The sequence below is a fragment of the Cervus elaphus genome, chromosome 11, assembly GCF_910594005.1.
Source record: "Cervus elaphus chromosome 11, mCerEla1.1, whole genome shotgun sequence".
Classification (NCBI taxonomy): domain Eukaryota; kingdom Metazoa; phylum Chordata; class Mammalia; order Artiodactyla; family Cervidae; genus Cervus; species Cervus elaphus.
Window position 1 is genome coordinate 92835855 of NC_057825.1, and position 23352 is coordinate 92859206.

Genomic DNA, 23352 nt, shown 5'->3' on the forward strand with positions numbered 1-23352 from the left:
TTGGGACACTCTGGGTATCAGATCCTCCTGGCTTTACCTCCCTCCCCTTTCCAGCCTGGGGCCAACTGGCAATTGTTTCAGCTATATTCTCATCAACAACCCACCACTTGCTTTCCCCATGTACCTGTCAGGCCGTTTCCCAATCCTGAAGGCACCCTAATATTCACTTTCTCTGCTGGGGTTTAGCTAGAGAAAATTCACAATCAGGCTGACTCCTCAGACAAGAAATGGTTGTCTGACAAATAGCTAAGAAAAGAAGAGAAGTGACAGGCAAAGGAGAAAAGGAAAGATATGCATCTAAATGCAGAGTTCCAGAGGATAGCAGGGAGAGCTATGAAAGCCTTCTTAAGTGAACAATGCAAAGAAATAGTCGGAATCAATAGACTGGGAAACACTAGAGATCTCTTCAAGAAAATTAGAGATTCCAAGGGAACATTTCATGCAAAGATGGACACAATAAAGGACAGAAACAGTTTGGACCTAACAGAAGCAGAAGATATTAAGAGGAGGCAACATACAGAGAAGAACTGCACAAAAAAGGTCTTAATGACCCAGATGAACATGATGCTGTTATCACTCACCTAGAGCCAGACATCCTGGAGTGTGAAGTCAAGTGGAATTTAGGAAGCATTACTATGAACAAAGTTAGTGGAGGTAATGGAATTCCAGCTGAGCTATTTCAAAATGCTAAAAGATAATGCTGTGAAAGTGCTGCACTCAATATGTCAGCAAATTTGGAAAACTCAGCAGTGGCCACAGGACTGGAAAATGTCAGTTTTCATTCCAATCCCAAAGAAAGGCAATGCCAAAGAATGCTCAAACTACAGCACAATTGCACTCATCTCACATACTAGCGAGGTAATCTTCAAAATCCTTCAAGCTAGGCTTCAACAGTACATCCAGATGTACAAGCTAGATTTATAGAAAAGGCAGAGGAACCAGAGATCAAATTGCCAAGATCTGTTGGATCATACATTACTATATATAAAGCAGATGGCCAGTGCAAGTTTGATGTGTGAAGCAGGGCACCCAAAGTTGGTGCTCTGGGACAACCCAGAGGGATAAGGTGGGGAAGGAGATGGGAGGGGAGCTCAAGATGGGAGGGGACACATGTGTACCTGTGGCCAATTCATGTTGATGTGTGGCAAAAACTGTCAAAATATTGTAATATCCTCCAATTAAAATAAATAAACTAAAAAATTCAAAATATTGACAGGAGAACAAAAAAAAAAAAAAAAAGAGAGAGAGAGAAAACAAGGGAATTCCAGAAAGACATCTACTTCTGCTTCATTGACTACACTAAAACCTTTGACTGTGTCGATCACAACAAACTGTGAAAAATTCTTCAAGAGATGGGAATACCAGACCACTTTACCTGTCTCCTGAGAAACCTGTACGAAGGACAAGAAGCAACAGTTAGAACCAGACATGGAACAATGGACTGGTTCCAAATTGGGAAAGGAGTACGTCAAGGCTGTATATTGTCACCCTGCTTATTTAACTTATATGCAGAGTACATCATGCAAAATGCTGGGCTGGATGAAGCACAAGCTGGAATCTGTAGCACATTCCCTCTCTCTCCTCCTCCCTGACTGTTCTCCTTTCTGAACACTTTCCTCAGGAAGCCCTTCTTTCTCTCCTTGCTCCATGAGTCTTCTTCCGTCAAGGGTGAAGTCTCCCTCTAGCAGGTGTTCTTGGTCCTGCAGTGAGCCTTTCTCTGAGTGTTTTCCGTGAACCTCCTGCATTGGAAGAACTCTCTGTTGACCCTGAGGGTTCTTGCCCCATATTAGTCCTGGGGGAGAGACCCTGGAATCTGCTTTTCATCAACGTCTCCTCTTGTCCCTCCGCATATGGGAGCTAGGAAACTCTTTTTTCTATTGCATCTAAAGTTCCTCAGAACTTTAACCTCTCAGAATCCTCATCTTCTTTCCCTCCTTTGTTGCACTTGCTTTTCCTCAAGTCCTGTAGAGGTGTTCAGTTTTCCACTGACTTCCACTGCAGATGTTCAGTATGTGATAGTTGGATTTTACAGTTTGCCACAGATATGGCAGACTAGTTTGCCACAGATATGACAGGAAAATGAGCTTGGAATTCTAAACAGCCTTTGAAAAATTAAAAAAAAATATTGGGACCAGAAGCCATGAATCGTCTGGGGCTACTTGTGCAGTTATTGTTGAAATTACTGGAGCTGTTGACTATTTGGAAATCAAATCCCATAAACAAACTGGCTGTGCCATCAGTCATAAAAAGATCTGGCTCTGGGAAGTCCTGATGGGTAGGGACAAGCAGGGACATGGGAGGAGAATGGGAGGCTCAGAATTGCATGAATTGAGCAGAAATGTTTGGCGAGCTGCAAGGAGCAGCTGCTCCCTGCGAGCTGGGCCCTAGGGACTTGTGGAAGGGAAGACAAGCTCTGGGCGGGCTGATGTCATCGAAACCACTCTCTGGAGACATAGGTGCTATTCGCTGGGAAGGCGAGTGGCCGTCTGTCACATGAAGGGCTTTGCCGATCTCCGACACTGGATATCCCCCCCCACCCTGCTGCCAGGAGCTAGGGGAGAGAGTGCTCTGGGGCATGAGTCAGGGCCAGGAATGCCAGGCACAGCCCGGGAAGGAGCCAAAGAAGATGACTCTGGTATAAACCCTGGCCACTTGGGGTGGAAAATAAATCAGAGAGAAGGTTGTGGTAGGGAGTGTGCACTCACCCCCACCCCCCATCTGCTGCTCCACATGAGGCACCTTCCCTGTGCAAGCCTGGCAGCAGCTGCCCTGCTCTTTCTTGGGGGGCAGGCCAGGCAGAGGTAGAGCCTCTTCTCTTAGTGTTAGACAGACCTGGGTTCAAGTTCCTTTTCTGCTACTTTACTTACTAGCTGTGTGATGTTGGCAAACCCAAGTTCTTTCTCAGACGGCTTCTTTATCAGTGAAATGAGGATGACTGAAGTACCTGTGTGTAGGGTTGCTGCAGCATGTGAATGGAGCTTATACATGTAACATGCTTAGTTTAGTGCCTGCTCATGGTTGACATTTGATAATTGTTCGTTGTTATTATTACTTTACTAACCAGGAAAGAAAGATCTTCAATGAAGTATTTGGACCCCAATTATTAAGTCTATCCTTAATCTCTTTCCCTATAGATTGGGATGGACCTGCTATCAAGAGTTTAAAGAAATTTCATCTTGTTTCCTGACTCCTTTCAGTGAAAAGTGTTTCTTCTCTGCTTTTCTTTTTTACAGAAAGAAAATTGAACCGACATCTTCAGTCTTGAGTTTCACACAGCTCTCAGTCTGCAGGGAATAAAGAAGAAGAAAGAAGCAATTTTAGCTCTGCAGGGGAGCATTTCAAAAGGGGAGTGTGAGGGGATTGGGCTCAATTATTAATAATACACGTATTTCTCTCAATTTCCTTAAAATTTGGAGGTCTGGTTTTAGGAAGTTACTAAAACTTGAAAAACTGCAGGCATTGCATAGATATTTGACGAACAGTTATAACACACTATATGTACTCATCACATTTAGAAGAATTATAAAGGCAAGAGTGATGCAGTAAGCAGAGCCCTGGTCTTGGGGAGAGAAGAGCTGGGTGTGCGTTCTGGCCTACTTGCTGTGTGACACAGGGTATGTCAGTAAACCACTCTGAGCCTCAGTTTATTCATCTATAAAATGGGGATGAGGACAGCTCCCAAGGCAATGGAAAGAATACATACAACTGTACTGAAGACAACTGTAAAATGATGAACAAATGGGACATTGTTTATCTGGGAATTTAAAAACCAGAATCTTCCAAGCAACAAAATGCTGAATATAGCAAAATCTAGTTCAGGTTTAACAGACTGACATTTGAGTTCTTCCTGTGTAAGAACCATAGTAGACCTATTTAATTTAATTCTCATAAATAACCTGTGAGATAATGCTCTTATCATATCTATTTTACAGATGATAAGCCCAAGGCACAAAGAAGTGAGGTAACTCATCCCATATCCCCCAAACTAGCAAGTGTCAAAGGCTGAACACACACTTGGGTGACTTGAGCTTAGAGCACATCCTGTTTTTTGGTAGACTCACTGCATGCATTCCTGTGCATGATCTCATCTACAATTCACAACAATTCTAGGAGGACTGTATTATCACTTCCATTTAGTAGACAAGGAAAGTAAAGCATAGAGAGAATAAGTGACTTTGTCAAGGCCAAAAAGTTTAAAAGTTTGAGTCAGGATTTAAACCAGGCAGTTTGACCTCAGGGTCTATACTCTTAACCACCACTCTAGTGGAATGGTTCTAAAATTATTTTTAAAATAATCATTCATTTTCAAAATCATACTATCAGGGTGCCTGAAGAAAGAGTCACTATGGCCCAGAATACAGGTCAATGAGATAACCCACTGGGCTGTGAACTCCCCAGATGATGACCACTGGTATGTCACAGGGGGCGCCCTGAGCAATTTAGGCAGGGCAGAGCCAACTGTGATGGAAATCACAGTGACATCATGGAGGTGGCATCAGTAACACACCAGCTCTGACCGAGGTGGGTCCATCACATGCTTTGGTGGTGAACATCTGTTTTATTGCACTAAACTGCACTTGTGCACATATCAATCCCCTTCTAAATCCACAAAACGGAAAAAGAAACCAAAGAGAAACCTCCAGAGGACCGGTGGAGCCTAGAACAAGTCTTCTGTAAATTGTTGTACCCTTTGGAAATAATATGTTTAAACGTCAGTAGCTCCAGTAATCTGGAATATGCTCTATCCGGTCTTGAAATCCTCCGTCCAGCCACGGCACCCAACGACAGTCGGTTCTTTCACCCGCGGGGGGCAGCGCGAGCGCAGATCTTGGTCTGGTCAGGAGGCTCCGGGCTGCGGAGCTCAGGAGACAGAAAACTGGAAGAGGAGGGAGGAGTTAGATACAGAAATAAGACCCATGAATTCTGACTTCGGATAAAACATGTCATTCGTTTAAACCCCTCCCGTCTGGCTGAACCTGAAACTCCCGGCGAGCAGGCCTTGTGGGCCCAGGAGACGTGCGGTGCCGGGCGGGTCCAGGGAGGGCAGGCGCAGCATCCTTTGCCCGGCCCACAAGGAAGCCTTTGCCGAAGTCGCGGTGGGTACGGGCGCTGGGCAATATCCTGCGTGGATATCAGTCCCTCCGCGGCCAAACTGCGGCGCCAGGGCCGGCCGTTCCCATTTCGTAAGACCGGACAGAAACGCATCCTCGGCTACCCGGACCAGGGCGGGCCCGCCGCCCCCTCACGTGCTCCCCGCCCGGGGCACAGGCGCGGCCCCGCGCGGCTCGTCTGAGGGCTGGGCGCCGGCGGGCTCGGCCCACTCACTGCAGGCGCCCGCAGAGCGGAGGACGCGCCCCGGGCTCAGTCGTCTCGGGACGGGAGGCTTTTCCCTTTACCAAGTTATTTTTCCCTTTTCCCAGTTATTTTGTTCCCAATTTTCCTGGCAGGGACTCATCCTCAGTCTCTATGTTCTCTTTCCTCCTCTCAGATGAATGCTGATCACATCCAAACCAAGAGATTGGAGACTAAATGTGGCCTTCCTCAGGAAGGAAAGAACTGGATACAACTGCATGGTGTATAATGGTGTCGCTTCAGGCTTGTGGACAGGCTTTTGGGGGAGATCTTTGAGGGCAATAGTTTTCTTTCTAGGATTCCTCACCTTGCATCTCCTAACTCACAACTGACTCAAGCCTTTGAGTGTGTGAGTGAAAGTCTCTTAGTCGTATCCGACTCTTTGCGACTCCATGGGCTATACGGTTCATGAAATTCTCCAGGCCAGCATCCTGGAGCGGGTAGCCTTTCCCTTCTCCAGGGGATCTTCCCAACCCACGGATCGAACCCAGGTCTCCCTCATTGCAGGCCGATTCTTTACCAGCTGAGCTCTCAGGGAAGCCCACCTTTACTTAAGGCCATATGTATGTGATGGAGAGGGAAGTCTGACGTTCCTGCAAACCTTCTTCTCTTGGATGAAGTATGGCTGACCTTAGTAATCTGAATAGTGACTTAGAGCCTCAAAATAAAAAGGCAAAAAACTCAAAAACTTCTTCGATCAAAGTTGACTTCCCAGAAACTGTAGCTACTTTTATTCAGCTACAGGTTTGGGAAATGCCCATTACTCACATGGACTTCTGACAGGTAAATGCTAATCCCTGGTGTTTATAGTTATGATAATTACTATATGTGAACACTGTAGCTGGTATCCATTGTCATCTACTGATACTTCATAGCAAAGAATCATTAACTTAGTAGGTATCATATTGCAGTTAGCTTATCTCCCTCCCCAATAGAGCAGGTATAATAATTATTCTGTTGTAAAATTACTCCTCCCTCTGCTTTCTCTATCTAAATTCATCTGCCTTCCAGTAAGCTCAACCTTCTAGTGAAGATTTCTGTCTTTGTCCCTCCCCTCCCCACTTTCTGACTCCTTCAAAGACTCCTCTCTAGCTTGACCACCCAGGAAACTGTCTGGATTATATGTTGTGAAATTTGATTATAGTTGATTAAACACATTGCTAAATATTGTCCTGACTTGTTCTCAGTTTTATTTCTGAAAGCATAATCTTTTGAACTAGGCTGTAAGTTTTGATAGGGCAAGAACCATATTCATTAATCCTAGACTTAATAAGAGGTATTAATAAGCTTAATAGGATGCTTAATAAATATTTGATTAATAAACAGGTATCAGGATGCAACTTTATTGTTGAGAAACAGGAAATATCATCCACCTAAACTTTTGATTAAAGTTTCCTGAGTTTCAGCTCTGTGACAGACCCTGTCTGGGCTGTGTAGAGGTTATTAAATATAAGGAAGACATGCGCTGTCTTAATTTGTAGGAAGATGAAGCATTTACACAGCTTACCAGAAGGCGGTGTAAATGCCTTAGAAGTATTGGAAGCAAAGCTGAGAGGGGTGAGGATAAAGCTCTTAAAGCTTGTGGTTGAGGAAAAGCTCAGAGAAAAAACATCTGAGCAGGGCCTTGAATAGAATTTCAGAGGGTGAAGATGGTGGGTAAAAACTGCAGGCAAGGGAACAGTATGAGCAAAAGTAGGGGAATGAAAAATAAATCTCAAAACTTGTATGGGGAAACCAAGAGATTCAGTTTGATTGCAGTGATGTCATAATAGTAACAAGATCTGATGTTTATTTATGCCTGATTTTATGCTTTGTGTACTTTATCTCATCCTATCCTCCCAACAACATATGAGGTAAGTGCTGCTAATACTCCTATTTTATGGATGGTGAAGCAGAGGCTTAAGATAATTTACCCAAGGCCAAAGCACTAGGTTGGGTTCTGACTCTGGAGCTATACTATTCCGCCTCCAAGATGTCTGTGGGAGGAAATGAAAAATAAGATTGGGGATGTTATTTGGCATGTCATATTAAATTGGGCCTTAAACGTCAAAACTCAGTTTGGTAAGTAATGTGGAGCTGCTGAAGATTATTGAACAGGTAAGCCACGCCATGAAAGCCAACCTTTAGGAAGATTAATATGGCGGTTGGATGTAAGCTAGATTGGAGAAAACAGAAATAGAAGGTAAAAGATCAAGCAGGTGGTGAATGCAAGTGGGAGATGAAAATTCAAAGTCTGAGTGGAGCAGTGAGAATGAGACATAAAAAACTGTTGTGGGAAATATCTCAGAGAGATTTCTGTAGGGCTTGTCACTTGGTGAAGTGGAACATAAAGGAAAGAGTGGACAGTGACTCTGAGACATCAGGCTGAACCCCGAGGAAGTGGCAGCAACATGGGCAGGCATGAGGAGGCAAGCAGAGCTAGTTAAAGATGGCTCCCTTGGGTTGGTCAGTGGAGTTGGTGATTCTATATTGGACTATGTTTTGGTGGTATTGCACAATAGGAAGGGGAGATGCAGGTCTGGGACCCTGGAAAGAGGTTAGGGCTGAGGGTGTAGGGCCAGGGAAAGAGGCTTTTGGAGAAAACAGCCCTGATGACCCCTTGATGTCAGCCTTCTAGCCTCCAGAATTGTGAAAGGCATTTGTGTTGCTGATGCCTCCCAGTCTGTGGTATTCTGTTATGGCAGTCCTAGAAAACTGCTAACAGTGATAAAGAATAGAAGTTTGTCTTTCAAAGCCAGTCTCTAGCCAACAGCTAGGATAAAGCCTCTCTCCCTGACTTGAAGAAGGGCTTCAGTGAGACCAAGGGGATTTTACAAAAGCAAATGAAAGAAATTTTCAAGGTAGAAGGATGATCAATAGTGCCATGTGCTGTGGAAATTCAAAGAGAAAGAGGACTGAATGCTTTGGCAACTAAGGGATCACTGGATCTAACAAAAGAATGAGATAAATACATATGGTGGAATATTCTGTGGACATGAAAAAATCCAGATTTCCTAAGAATACTCAAGGATTTGGAAAGTGCTTATAATATTAAGCAATAAATACATAGATAAAAATAAGATTGAAAGAGAGGACACAAACTATGTATAACATGATCCTAATCTTATTTAGTCTTCACTTCTTTTTTACATGAATAAAATATTAACATATATTGGAGTGCTTTCTTGCATTTTCTGCCAGGCTCTTCTGCTCTTGTTGAGCTAAGCAGGGTGACCTGTAGCAGTGAGAATTGGAAGTTCAGAAGACTAGATTGAAAAGGGCTTGGAGCTACTTGCATGAAGGATCAGGGAAGATCAGGAAGAGGGCAGGAAGAGGCAAGAGTGAATGGGTGGTGAAAAAGGCAGATGAGCCCAGGTAGGGCAGGAAGTTTGAGAGGGAATCAGAGAAGAGAGACATGGCCTGAGTTAGTGGGACTTGGAGGAGACACAAAAGTCTTTAGATTTTTGTGCTGATATTTGCCATGTCTCAAACAATGTGATTCCTTGTGTACTTTTTTGAAAAACTGAAGCAAAAGTTGAAATTCATTTTTAATGAATTTTGAATGTGGTATAGATGAATCTTGTTTTTTAAAAAAGCATTTAATGATGGAAAACTTCCATGCATTCACAAAAGTTGAGAAAATACTTTAGTGAACCTGATTCACTCAGCTTCAACAATTACTAGTACATGGCCAATCTGTTTCATATGTACCCGCACATGCTCCTCCCACTTTATTACTTTGAAGCAGTCATATCACCTATAAATATTTCAACAGGTATCTCTAAAATAAATGCCCTTTAAACATAAACATTATCACACTTAGAAACCATCAGTAATTCCTTAGATTACTAAATATTCAGCGTTCACAATTTGTCAATTGTCTTATAATAATTTTTTTTTTAGTTTATTTAAATTGGGATCCATAGTTTACCCACTGCAATTGGTTACTCTAGCTCCTAAATCTTTTCAAAGCTACCTCTTTACCTCTTCTGTTGTTCCTGGAATTTATTTTCTGAAGAAGTTCACAGTATGGATTTTGCTGATGATATTCCCATGGTGTAAGGTCTGGGAGAGGAGCAACAGGAAGCCGATTTCAGGTGGATAGCTATGAAAGCAGGGAGCACCCAGATGTGGTTGGGAAGTGGGAATGTTTAGCAGGTCCTGTGGAATGGTTGTGATACTTTCTCTAGCAAGACTTGGCAGCTCTGAAGAGAGCAGATGTCCAATGACCTACAGCGAGGGTTGGTGTTGAGAACGCTGGCAGGTAAAAGGGCTGAGGGGGCCAACGATGTTAGCAATGGCAGCACTGATTGGCTGGAGGCCAACATCTCTCTGGTAGACTTGCCTGTCCCTCGTCATCATGCCATTGACCTTGATATATAGAGTTCTTGGAAATTCTTTGTCTAGCCAAGGGGGATAGTTATTTCAGCAAAGGCCAAGGTATAAAATTACAGAGCCAGGGTTTACCTTTTTTTGTAGGTTGTTCCACCTTTGCAGCTCTGATGCTTTCTAGGTGAGCCACCAGTGAGATGTTAATGGCTCCACAGAGATGAGTTTCCTTTCGCCTCTGTGGTTTACCCACTGTCTGAGGTTCTTGGCACTGATTACTTTCTCAGGTGGGGAGAATGGGCATTTCTGCCCAGTGATTTCCAATCACTAGAGTTGGTTCTTTGACTTTTCAGGTGGGTTCTGGGAACAGCTGACCAATGACCCAGAAAAGCCACCCCATTCACTCTTCAGGTAGAAGAGGATCTTGTACATGGAGCCACTGCTTCTAGCCCTCTCTGCATTTGGCTTTGGGGAATCACTGCTCATGAAAAAGTGAAGAGGTTCCTTGAATTCAGGAATATGTTTCAGAAAAGATGGTGTATTTTACTTCGCTAGCACTGCCATAACCAAGTAAAACAAACTGGGTGGCTTAAACAGAAATTTACTGTCTCATAGTTCTGGAAGCTAAAAGACCAAGATCATGGTGTTGGCAGGATTGGTTCCTTACAAGGCCTGAAGGAAGAATGTGTTCTAGGCCTCTCTCCTTGGTCTGTAATTAGTCATCTTTTCCCTATTTCTCTTCACACCATCTTCCCTCAAGATGAGTCTGTGCCAGTGACCAAATTTCTCCCTTTTATAAGAACACATCATGTTAGATTAGGCCCCACCCTAATAATACCATCCTGACTTAACTAATTACATCTGCAATGACCCTAATTCCAAATGAGGTCACATTCTAAGGTACCAGGGGTTAGGACATCAACATGTGAATTGGGGTGGGAAGTGGACACAGTTTACCATAACAGATGAATTGGCACACTCCCTTTTTTCTCTCTCCCTACCCACCTCCCTTCTGTAGGCCCTTGTGACCCTCTGCTGGGGGAATTGAAATTGTTTCCAATGATTCCTTGTCTCCTGTTCCTCAACTCCAGCCTACCTTGCATATGGTTCATCAAATTCATCTTTTCTAGAATCCCCAATCATGATTCTTGGTTACAAATCATCCATGGCCCATTGCCTGAAGAAGTGGTTCCAGAACTTTCTGGTTTGGCAGAGTCAAGTGGCAAGTGGAAAGAAACACAGGTTTTTGGGCTCGACTCTCTAACATTTTGATATAAGGTCTAGCATTTTTTTTCAAAGATCTCCAGATAATTTTAGTCATCAGAACAACTGATTTAGAGAAGAGAATCAAATTCCTCACAATCTGATCAAAATTTACTCTCCAACTTCACAATCCTCTAGAATCCTCTGTCTATTTACCAGGCTCCAAAATTGCTGACAATTCTGCCCCAATATATCTTCATGTTGGACCACCTGAGGAGGTTCTCTCTCCTGACCTACTTCTCCATCTGTCTCTAGTCCTTCTCAAGTCCCGTCTTTACTTTGACGTCTCCCTACAACTCTCTCTTACTGTTACCACCCCTTTCTTGACCTCCTATATATTCTTATCTGTGCTACTTGCTAGGCAGAGAGCTCTACCTTGTGAAGGTTCATAGGCTAGGGCTGAGAAGGCCAGGGCTGAGAAGATCTTAAAGAACACATGTGTCTCAAAGGTCCTCAGTGTTCAGAGAAAAAAATGGAGGCCTCAACATGATATGCTCAGGGACACACAGTCATAGAAAACAAGAAATGGTTCAGGGTATGACTTCAAACAAGAGGACTGAATAAAACCCTTAGGTTTCGTATCCTTTTCCCTACTACACACAACCAAGCAGTTATTAATTGACAGGGAACTGGAGCAAATATATTTTCTGTAGGGTCTGTGGCAAAGAAGCTCTGGAGTTGAGAACTCGGGTACAGCAGAGGGCAGAGCAGAGTGCCATATTGAGAAGAGTGCCAATAAGTGAGAATTCATATACTTAGCAGGCTCTCCAATCATCAGAAATACCTAAAATAAAAAACTAAATTATTTCTGTCTGGATAAGCTGACCAGTCCAAAGAGAAATTCTGACAGAATGCATTTATTAAAAAAAAAAACTGGCTAGTTTTCAACATGCTCCATCCATATACACTGATCAGCCTTTTGGTTTCTTGTTTTCACATGTGAGTAAATAGTCATGATCATTAGAGACACAACCAACCAACCAACCAACCAACCAACCAAAGCTTTTCTGGCAAGGAGTACAAGAAAGGAAAATAGTTTACATATTAAGGACTGGGAGGTGGAATAACATAGGACGTTTCAACTGCAACTTGAAAAATTGCATTACCTTCAGTATTCTGAGGAAAATAGTTTTCAACTTAAAATTTCTTATCCAGACAAACTATCTATCAAGACTGAGACTAGGCCAATTCAGACAAACGCTTATCTCCAAAGCCATACTTTCTCAGGAAGATACTGCAAGATGTGAGTCTCAGAAAACAATTAAACCAAGAAGAAGCCTAGAATTTAAAATATAGAGGATTCAACATAAGTGAGAAGACATTCAGGATGCTAGAGAAGGAAAGTTTCAGCACAACAGCCACGAAACAGATCTCAAGAAGAAACAGCCAATCTGGAGCAGAGTATAGGGCTCTGGGAGGAAAGAAATTTACGGTACTAATGGATCATCTGATGCGTTTGATTTTGTGGACTATTGTATTAAAAGCCTCTCTCTCTGTCTCTCTCTCTGTCTCTCTCTCTGTCTCTCTCTCTCTCTCTCTCACACACACACGCTCTTATGGAATATGGGAAGACTTAACCATAGAAATAAAGAAACTAAATAGATGAAAACATAAGGTAGGAGGACAAGAAGGATGTGGTCAAGAAAAGAATTGAGCTCATAGGCTCTTGATGTGTTTGTTTTGAGAAGAGTTTTATATAGTTCTATGTAAGAATTTTGGGGATAAAATTGAGACACAGAAAGATAAGACAATTATTAAATTCAAGAAAAAGAGAACGTTGTATAAGAAAGGAAATGTTATCATGCACAGTACATGACTCAGCTGTAAACAATAGTATGTACTAACCATAACATAAGTGATAAACATTGACTTAACCCAAAATAGAAATGTACACTATATTATAAGCATTAGGGCAAGATAAATGTATGTGTGTGTGTGTATGTGTGTATACATGCCAGTTAGTATTACATGCTTGTGTCTCAGCTTCAAACCCACCCTTCTGCAATTTGCTCTGTAATGCTGGGACTAGACCCCTGCACACCACAATTTTCCCTTGCCAGCTGGTTCCATGTCAGTCTCTGCCAACATGGAAACAAGAAGAATATTGCAGAACTGGAGGAGGAACAAGCTTATACCTCCCTACTTGCTTCCTTTTCTTTCAATATTCATTTATTCATTCAATTATTGAACAAAGATTTGAGTGACTATTGCATGCCAAGCACTGTTCTAGGTGTTTAAAATTCATCAGTGACAATATTTCTGCCTCCATAGAGTTTATCTTCTAGTAGAGAGAGATAATAAACAATGTGCATAATAAACAACAGTGTTGTAGGAAAAAGGAAAGAAGAAAGGAAAGAGTGATTGGGAGTGCATGAGTGTTACAGTTTTAAACAGGATGGTCATGGTCGAGTTCTTTGGGAAGAAGATATTTGAGTAAAGACTTGGTGTTAAAATGAAAGTAGGCTTGGCATGTTCAAGGAACAGTCCAGAGGTCAGTGTGACTGGATTGAAGGGAGGGAGGATGAAAGGGAGAGAAAGATAAAATTGTTTACCTTTGGGAGAAAGGAACTTGAGGTGAGGAACGTTTGGGCAGATTGCTTTTCTTTGTTTTAAGTGGTATACAATCTTTTGACTTTTTAAACCATGAATATGTGTCAATTTTATACAAATAAAATTTAAAATAATGAATTACAAATTGCGATATGGTATCCTGAATTGGATCCTGGAACAGAAAAATGACATTAGAGGAAAAGCTGGTAAAATCTGAATAAATAAAGTCTATTCAATCAAAATGTGCTAATACTATTTTCTTAGCTTTGACAAATATATCATGTACTATAAAATGTTAACATTAGGTAAAACTGGATGAAAGGTATATACTAATTCTCTATATTTGAAATTTTTTTGGTACATCTAAAATTATTTCAGGATAAAAAGTTTATTTAAGAAAAATTTGAAACAACCAGAAAACTGAATCAGGTGGTAAGATCTTGCCCTTTCTTTACTCCCAGCTCCCAGCCCTTGCAGCCTTTTCTGGGTTTGAGCAGTGGGTTGTTTACCTGGCAGGAAGATGTGATTTACCCATGGGCCTGGGCTAATCCCCAGATGGAAGGGAAAAGGCTGGTAGGGAAGAATTTTGGATCACACCTATGGAACATCCAGCTCACTGATCCTTGGTGAATGACATCCAGAAGCTGAAAAGCAGAAACCAGGACAGACCATTTACACGTAAAAAATATGAACGTGCCAATTCCCTTAAGCTTTTAAGAAAGCAGGGTACTAAAAATATCTCCACAGAACTTTACTCCTTGTTTCATCTCTGTTTCTAGAGAGCTTTAAAATTAAAGGAGTGGCTTCAAAGTAGGAATAACTCCAGATCCTTGATTCAATGACTTTTTCCTCACTTCAGACTTTCTAAAGTTTTTGGTGGAGGTGCCTGTTTAGGTGACTCTTGTCGATGTTAAATATTGTCCTATGTCGGTACTTTCCACCTCTACTTTTATATTCATTGGTGTATGAATTACTAAAAAAGTTGTTTTAAAATTTTTAGATAATTATGTAATAGTAGGGAAAAAAAGCTTAATCTTTGGTGTCATTACTCTGAGACTATCAACTTACTACTCTTCTCCCTGGTGAGTCTTTTCTTAGTATTGAGGAGATCATTTTCTGTTCATGGTTCTTCCACATATTCTGCTTCCACTTACGATTCCTCTTCTCTTTCTGGCCCTTACCTTTTTGGAAACAAAAGCCAGAAAGGAAAGTATTTTGCATACTATTTTTATTTTCTGTCCTATCACATAGCTCCCTTGAAGTAGAGCAGGCTACCCCTTAAGTTGGGGTGAAAGAAAAAGAGAAAGAGAAAATGAGAGAGAGAAAAATAATGGACATTTCAACATTTTATCCAGCCACGTTTAAATCCACTCTCCTGGCATGCAGGAGTATGTATATATATATATTTCTGGGATCATGAGCAATTAAGTAGTGATGAGTAATTAGCATTCAGAAGTTCATTTTGATTTTGTTTTCCTCACACTTTTAAAAAACTATGTAAGAAATACATATTCAGTGTAGAAAAATAAAAAGACAAATATTAGACTAAATTAAAAATTACTTGAAATCTCAGAAAGAATCCCCCTACTCTAACCATCAACCATTCAGTGGAAGAAAGCAAGAATAGAAATAGGAATGAAGCACTGGAGCATTTGAAGCTCCAGTTCCAGAAGATTCTGAGACTCAGTGCCTTTCTTGGGGCCTGGTGGTTTCACGTTTTGCCATGGTTGATGTACTGCTGCTAAGTCACTTCAGTCGTGTCTGACTCTGTGCGACCCCACAGACAGCAGCCCACCAGGCTGCCCCCGTCCCTGGGATTCTCCAGGCAAGAACACTGGAGTGGGTTGCCATTTCCTTCTCCAATGCATGAAAGTGAAAAGGGAAAGTGAAGTCGCTCAGTCGTGTCTGACTCCTAGCGACCCCATGGACTGCAGCCTAGCAGGCCTCTGTGTCCATGGGATTTTCCAGGTGAGAGTACTGGAGTGGGGTGCCATCGCCTTCTCCAATGGTTGATGTACAGTGTCACATTAATCATCCCTACTGGATAACACTCTTTGGTTGTAAGTGACAAAAAATCCAACTCAAGTTTATTTATACAAAAATAAATAGAAATAGGATATCTGCTCAAACTGTGTAAATTTGAATGCCAGCACTACATGATCTTCAGCATGTTACTACCTCTTAAAGCCTCTGCTTCCTCATCTGGAAAATGGCACCTCTCTTCTTGTGAGGTTGTTACAGAGAAATGAGGCATGTGCCTGGCACATAGTAACCACTCCATGAATAGTAGCTAGTATCTGCAGTAATTAAGTAGTATTTGGTTTCTTGAAGAGTGGGGAAAGTTGTGTGGCTAGCATTTTACTACTAGAGGAAGTTGAAAGGCAGGAAACAGGGGGAATGAGGCAGAGCTTTCCCTCTCCTGTTTTCTTATCCTCATGAAGTCCACCACGACTGTGCAAGGACTGCTGGTGTGGACAGCTCTGCGCTGACATCCTATCTTACCCACAATGCCCCGAGTGACTATTTCCTGATTAACAGGCAGACTTCTGCAGCCAGAGTCCAGGAAAACTCTGTATTTCATCAGTTGTGAAGGGGGACTTTGCCAGAGCTTACCTGGAGAGCTGAGAACTCTGCAGTTTGAGATGGTGATTTCTACATCCCAAAAGGATGCCAAAACCTGTGTCAGACACCTCTGAGAATTTAAAGCTGCTCCTTCTACCCAGGGTACCTTCAGGAAGAAGGAAGTTTCCCCCTCTACCCTTCTTGAGTTCTTGTGGCTGAGCTAATAATAAAATCGACACAAGAGAGATTAACAGAAGAAGAGATGAGTTTAATTCATTTTCACGGAGGTCTCATTGAATGGGACCTAAGAAGTAGCCAAAGAAGACAGCCTTTATACTTTTTAGAAAAGAAACAATAAATTTGAGAGGAATTAGCAGGAGGAAGAAACTTAGGTTTGGGTGCTTAATTAGTTAGGAATTTAAGCAAAGTTTGGGTTTGGGTGGAAGATTAGTAAATAAGTAATAAAGTTTGTCTACATAGGCTTCTTGGCTTTGAATCCCCTGTCTCTGGTCATAAGGATGTCCTACCTTTTAGAGAAGGAAATGGCAACCTACTCCAGTACTCTTGCCTGGAGGATCCCATGGATCCTGTAGCCTGGTGGGCTGCAGTCCATGGGGTCACAAAAAGTTGGACATGACTGAGCGACTTCACTTTCACTTTCTGCCTCTTAGTATAGGGAGGGCACTTTTCATTTGGGAGATTTATTTCCTACTTTCAGGTAGACGGAAAGAAAGGTCAAAGTGTCCCTCTTGCATAATCCATTTCTTAAGTAACTTTAGTTCAAAAATAATATGCCATTGAGACATATTCTGGGGTGGCCTGCCCTGAGCCCCAACAGTACACTCACACATACTGCTTGTGTCCTATGTCTATCTTTTCGTCTTTAGGGTCTACTTAATAAATATGTAATGAAAAACCAACCAAAACTTGGTAAAAACCTTTTCAGAAATGATTGCCTGAAATCTCTAATTCATAGGTTTTTCAATTTCTCTTACTAAAAATTCAAAGTTTCTTAATGGAATATTTATTAAAGCACATTGGGATATAGTCCATTCTTGTCTTGGAATCAAAACAATGTCAATGCCTCAACCAGAATTTGTGATGAACCATGTACAAATCTTCAGATCTGGCTTGAGGTGGCCTAGGTGGCCTATAGGCCCCAAAAGGAAAGTACCATTTCTCATGAAGTCCCAGAAACAGGATGGTGAGGCCATAAGATGATGTCTCTTTTTACACACCAGTTCTGTAGCCCAGGTAGAGCTGCCACCCATTTGAATCATGGCAGACAGGTTTTTCCTAAGTATGGCTAACAGAATCACAAACTATAGCACCCCATTCAGTCCATTTGTGTGTTTTTTTCCTACCAAAACAAAACTCCTCCATTAAAACTGAACAGCAATTGGACAATTTCTTAAATCTTAAATCTCTAATCTCATGCATGAAAGGCAACCTGCAATTTAGAGCAAGATTTGAAGAGGTAGACACACCTCATAGATTTTTTTCTTACCAATCTGCTTCAATAGATGGGAATTTTTGTTTAAACTGACTCCAGGTCTTTCTTTGTGTTTGAAAAAAACACCAGTCTTTTGTAGTTTCTCCATGTCCCAGTTGCAACTTCAGGAACTCTGATAAGTGTCACCAAAGTTGTAATTTATAACTTTTAGGAGGCCCAGGCTTCCTCTGAGTGAGACATTTATCAGTCCTTGTTATCCAACCACTCGTTTCTTTCTTGTTGCTCTATGTGGTAAAGAAAGCAGTTTTCTGTTCCTGGTGACTTGCCAAAGCAGTGAATAAGACAGCAAGATTATGGTCATAGCAGGTTCTTCCAAACCCCTTCCCTCCCCTGTCCTTTTCTAAACAGGAGTCACTGATTTCCATATTTAAAGAGGCTGATCTATTTTGTACCATCACGAGACAGAAAGTAGCTTAAGGAATAAATTTACTGTCAGAATGCAGCAGATTCTCCTACTTTCAAAAGTTTCCAGGACTTCCCTGGTGGTCCAGTGGTGAACAATCCAGCTGCCAGTGCAGGGGACACTGGCTCAGTCCCTGGTCTGAGAAAATTTCACGTGCTGAGGAGCAGCGAAGCCTGTATGCTGCAGCTGCTGAGCCCCTGAGTCTGGAGCCTTGCTCCCCAACAGGAGAAGCCATTGCAATCGAAAGCCCGCACACCTCAAGGAAGAGCAGCTCCCCGCTGCCCACCCCATCCACCAAAACTGGACAAAGCACAGACAAAAGGAAACAAAAACCAAAAACCCACACAGAACAAAACAAAAAAAGTTTCCAGATTACTTTTAAAAAAAAGGATCAATTTTATTTTATTTTGGCGGCTGCTGTGCACAGCCTTTCTCCAGCCGCAGCGAGCAGGCTCAGTGGTTGCAGCGTGTGGTCTCCAGAGCATGTGCTCAGAGTCTGCACAGGCTCAGTTGTCCCAAGGCATGTGGGAAGTCCTCCCCAGACTAGGGAAGGAACCCATGCTCTCTGCGTTGACAGGGGGATTCTTAACCACTGGACCACCAGGGAAGTCCTCCAGACTACTACCACAGCCATATTAATTTCTTGAAATTAATGTTTACTTTTATCTAGAAACATATAGCTTTAAATATTAAATTATTGCAAAAGTCTCATAAGGAAAAACAGCTACCCTTGTCCAGTTAAACTTTAAAACTATTGTTAGTTCCTTCTTTTCTTTACTGTTTATTTTTCTATGGATATGCATATATGTAATTGGTTGGAAGACTTAACTATGGGCTTTCTCATTAGTTAAATGGATATTGCCTTCTTGCTACTTCCTTCTTTTTGCCAGTACTCAAATTCTTGGTTAAATTCATTTCCAGTATTATGACTATATAAATACTGTTCATTGAAAAGCCAAAAACTATTCATTCCTCCTTTCCTATAAACATTTTGATATTATTAGGGTTAATAATTGCTCCTCTGCCCCTCTGCCCTCTTTTGCTGAAATGTCTTGGTTCTAATGGTCGGATTCTTAACACAATTGTTCACACAGTTAAATGTATCAGATAACTTCTCAGATAACTTTCAGACAACTTTTCTGCCTCCATTATCTTGATCCAAGCAAATGTCTTACTCTCTGGGCCAGTTATGTAGCTACAGCTCTGGAACTTCCCTTCATAAACCTGGAAATTGCCTGTGTCTGAGTCCGATACTTATATGACATGACTTTCTCTTTTGGGGTTTATTAACTCCCTAATTTTTCATGGATCACATTTTCAAATAGCTTCTTGAGAAAAAAATACATGGGAGAAAAGTCTTTTCAAACTTTTCAAGCCTGAATTTTCCTTTATCTTCATAGCTGATAGATAATTCAACTGGGTATAGAATGGACTGAAAATGTTTTTTTTTTTTTCCCTTGGAATTTTGAACACATTCTTCCATATTTTCTAGTTCCCTATATTGCAGCAGAGGAATGGCCCTTCTTATTTGTAGTTATTTTAATATACTTTTTCTTTTACTTTAGAAACCTCTATTCGTCCCTGGTGTTCTGAAATGTTATCATGATGTGGACTGTATCCTTTGCACGGCCACTCAGTGAGCTCTTTTAATCTTGAAGCTCAAGTCTTTTGGTACAAAGGATTGTTCATAAATTATTTGCTTGAAGAATATCTTCCTTTCTCAATTTTCTGTTTTCTATTTCTAGAATTCCACTTGTTCTCATCATTGTTTTTCACTTTGAGGATCTTTTTCAAATGTCTGTGAATCTTTAGCTGTTTGTTAAGGTTTGATTCAATCACCAAAAAGTTAATCAGGGCTCTTTGTGCACACGTAGGATTCTTCTGGTGATCTTCACTGTAGGACAGTGGTTCTCAATAGGGACAGATCCCATAAAAGGCATTTTGGAAGTTGTGAGAATTTTTAAAAGAGTTATTGGGATTCTGTTACATAAAAAGAGAAATACATATTTGGTCTTTGCTCCTGGTTCCTGACACAAAGCTCCAAAAACCTTTCCAATTTCCTGAGTAATAAGCATGCTGCCGCTGCTGCTCTGCTTCAGTCGTGTCTGACTCTGTGCGACACCATAGACGGCAGCCCACCAGGCTCCCCCGTCTCTGGGATTCTCCAGGCAAGAACACTGGAGTGGGTTGCCATTTCCTTCTCCAATGCATTAAAGTGAAGTTGCTCAGTCGTGTCCGACTCTTAGCGACCCCATGGACCGCAGCCCACCAGGCTCCTCCGTCCATGGGATTTTCCAGGTGAGAGTACTGGAGTTGGGTGCCATTGCATGCTAGGAGTGTCTTACTCACTATGCAGGATGGTCACCAGAAGGTCCAAGTCGTGATTAGAGGCTTGGAAATTTCCTCACCGCCTATCCTCTGGGGAGAGAAGAGGTTAGACATTGAATTAATAATCAATCATGTCTACATGCTGAAGTTGCTATAAAAATTCCCATACTATAGTGTTCAGAATGTTTCTGGGTTGGCAAACACATTGAGGTGCTGGGAAGCTGTGCGTGTGTGTTAGTTGCTCAGCTGTGTCCTACCCCATGGACTGTAGCTTATGGATGTAATCCTCCAGGCTCCTCTGTTCTTGGAATTCTCCAGGCAAGAATACTGGAGTGGGTAGCCATTCCCTTCTCCAAGTGTTGGGAGGGTAGTGCATCCCAAATTCCTTGGGGACAGAAGCTCCAGCGCTCAGGACCCTTCCAGAATTCACTTTATGCACTTCTTCATCTTGCTGTTTGTCTGTATCCCTTATCATACTCTAAAAAATAAACTTTTAAATGTCAGCTAATGTTTCTCCAAGTTTTGTGAACCACTGCAGAAAATTATCAAACCTGACGAGGGGGTTGTGGAAATCCCAATTTGATCAGGAGTACAGGTGACAACCTAGGACTGTGATTGGTGTTGAAACTGGGGGCAGTCTCGTAAGACTGAGATATTAACCTGTGGGATCTGCACTAATTCTGAGTACTTAGTGTCAAAACTGAATTGTAGTATGCCTAGTTGGTGTTGGAGAAATTAGTAGGTGTGAGGGGAACCTCACACATTCAGTGACAGAGTGTTGTGAATGTAGAGAAATGAAGTGGCCTGCTAGTATATAGTATATGGGGACAAAAATGTTAGCTGACTTGTCGAACAGTCGCATAAAACAGACTGCCATGGGTCTAGGGTTGCCAGATAAAATAAGGCCACTCAGTTGAATTTCAAATTTCAGATAAGCAACAAATATATTTTTTTATCAGTATGTCTCAAATATTGCCTTTTTATTTGGCAACTTCATCTGTGTTCTATTTCACTCTTAATGTCCTCCTGGTCAGTTATGAAGTCATTTTTAGTGATTTGATTCAGGATATCAACACTATTTAATACAAACACACCAATTATTTTTTGCATAGATTTGCTGTACCTTGAGATTTCCATAGATTTCCATTTCTTTTTTTTTTTTTTTCATTTCTAAGAATGTAGCTACCATATAAAACCAGGGGTGACTGGACTTTGTCTTGTTTTGAACTTAACCAGAGGTTGTTGTTCACCATTTAGAGAGACATATCACTGACAATAGCCCTACTTGTGATCAAATATGCTGATGTTAGTCTGCAGTTTACTTGTCTTACTCATGGTGATTCAAATATACGAAATACAAAGAATCATAAGAGACTACTAGTAACAATTACACTCCAACAAATCTAACAACCTAGAAGAAATGAATAAATTCCTAAAAACAACAATCTGTCAGGACTGAACCATGATGCAATAGAAAATACGAACAGGCTAATTACTAGTAAGGAGGTTGAATGATTAATAAAAAAATCTCTTGAGGCTCAACTATTTGCTCCTGCTGAGACACTCCAAGGCTCTACCAGCTATTGATTTCTATGGATTCCAGCAACAGAGAGGACAGGATTGAGGAGATATGGGACCAATGGTGCTGGTCCCCTGACCTCCGGCCTGCTGGGAACAGGACTCCTAAAACAATAAATATGTCTGGAAGGCTGTGGTCCAAGGCTATTGTTGCTGGTTTTAATCAGGGTCTACGGAACCAGAGGGAGCACACAGCTTTCCTGAAAATTGAAGGTGTGTATGTCCAAGATGAAATTGAATTCTATCTACGCAAGAGATGTGCTTATGTGTACAAAGCAAAGAACAACACAGAAAATCCAACAAAACCAGAGTTATCTGGGAAAAGATAACTCACACTCAGGAACAGTGGCAGAGTTCATGCCAAAGTCTGAAGCAACTTTTGTGCTAAGGCCATTGGACAAAGGATTCATGTGATGCTTTTTCCTTCAAAGATTTAAATTTATTGAAAAATGAATAAAGTTGTGGATTTTAAAAAAACAAACAAATCTCTCAACAAAAGAAAGTCCATGGCCAAATGTTTTCACTGGTAAATTCAACCAAACATTCAAAGAAGAATTAGCACCAATATTTCTCAAACTTGTCACAAAATAGAAGAGGAAGGACTATTCCAATCTCATTTTATGAGGCCAGCATTACCCTGATGTCAAAATAAGACAAGGATTCCACAAGAAAAGAAGATTACATGCCAATATCCCTGATGAACATAGATCCTCAACAAAATATTAGCAAATCAAATTCAATAATACATTAAAATGATCATTCACCATTATTAAGTGGGATTTATCCCAGGAATGCAAAGATGGCTCATCATCCACAAATCAGTCAATGTGATATACTACATTGAAAAAATGCAGGGTAAACATTGTGTGATCATCTCAATAGATGCAGAAAAAGCATTGTACAAAATTCAGCTTATGATTAAAAACCCTCAACAAAGTGGGTATAGAGAAAACATGTTTAAACATAAAAAGGCCATATATGACAAGTCCATAACTAGCATCATACTTAATGGTGAAAACTGAAAACTTTTTATTTAAGATCAGGATCAAGACAAGAATTTCCCCTCATCACTTTTATTTAACATAGTATTGAAAGTCTTAGCCAGAGCAATTAGGCAAGAATAAGAAACAAAAGTTGTCCAAATTGGAAAGGAAGAAGTAAAACTGTCACTATTTGACATGGTATTATATGTAGAAAACTCTGAAGACTCCATCAAAAAATTGTTATCTAATGGACAAAAAAATTAGTTATCTAATGAACAAATTCATGAAATTTGTAGGATACAAAATCAGTACACAAAAATATGTTGCATTTATAAAACAGTAATAATGAGCTATTGGAAAGGGAAATTAATAAAACAATTCCATTTGCAATTGTACCAAAAAGAATAAAATATCTAGGACTAAATTTAGCTAAGGAGGTGGAAGACCTATGTACTGAAAAGCCCAAGACATTAATGAAACAAATTAAAGAAGATTCAGATAAATAGAGAGAT

The 23352-nt window shown here is 41.1% G+C and overlaps 1 long non-coding RNA gene and 1 pseudogene across 1 annotated transcript; one reads left to right on the plus strand and one right to left on the minus strand.

Annotated features, from left to right (window-relative positions):
- Positions 1-14541: 14541 nt before the first annotated feature.
- Positions 14542-20341, minus strand: LOC122703902. Its single transcript, XR_006343648.1, has 3 exons — positions 20301-20341; positions 16087-16255; positions 14542-14654 (listed from the first exon to the last, which is right to left on the minus strand). It is a non-coding gene; the product is annotated as an uncharacterized LOC122703902 (long non-coding RNA).
- A 1635-nt stretch (positions 20342-21976) lies between these two features.
- On the plus strand, positions 21977-22294 carry LOC122703900 (annotated as a pseudogene).
- Positions 22295-23352: the final 1058 nt, after the last annotated feature.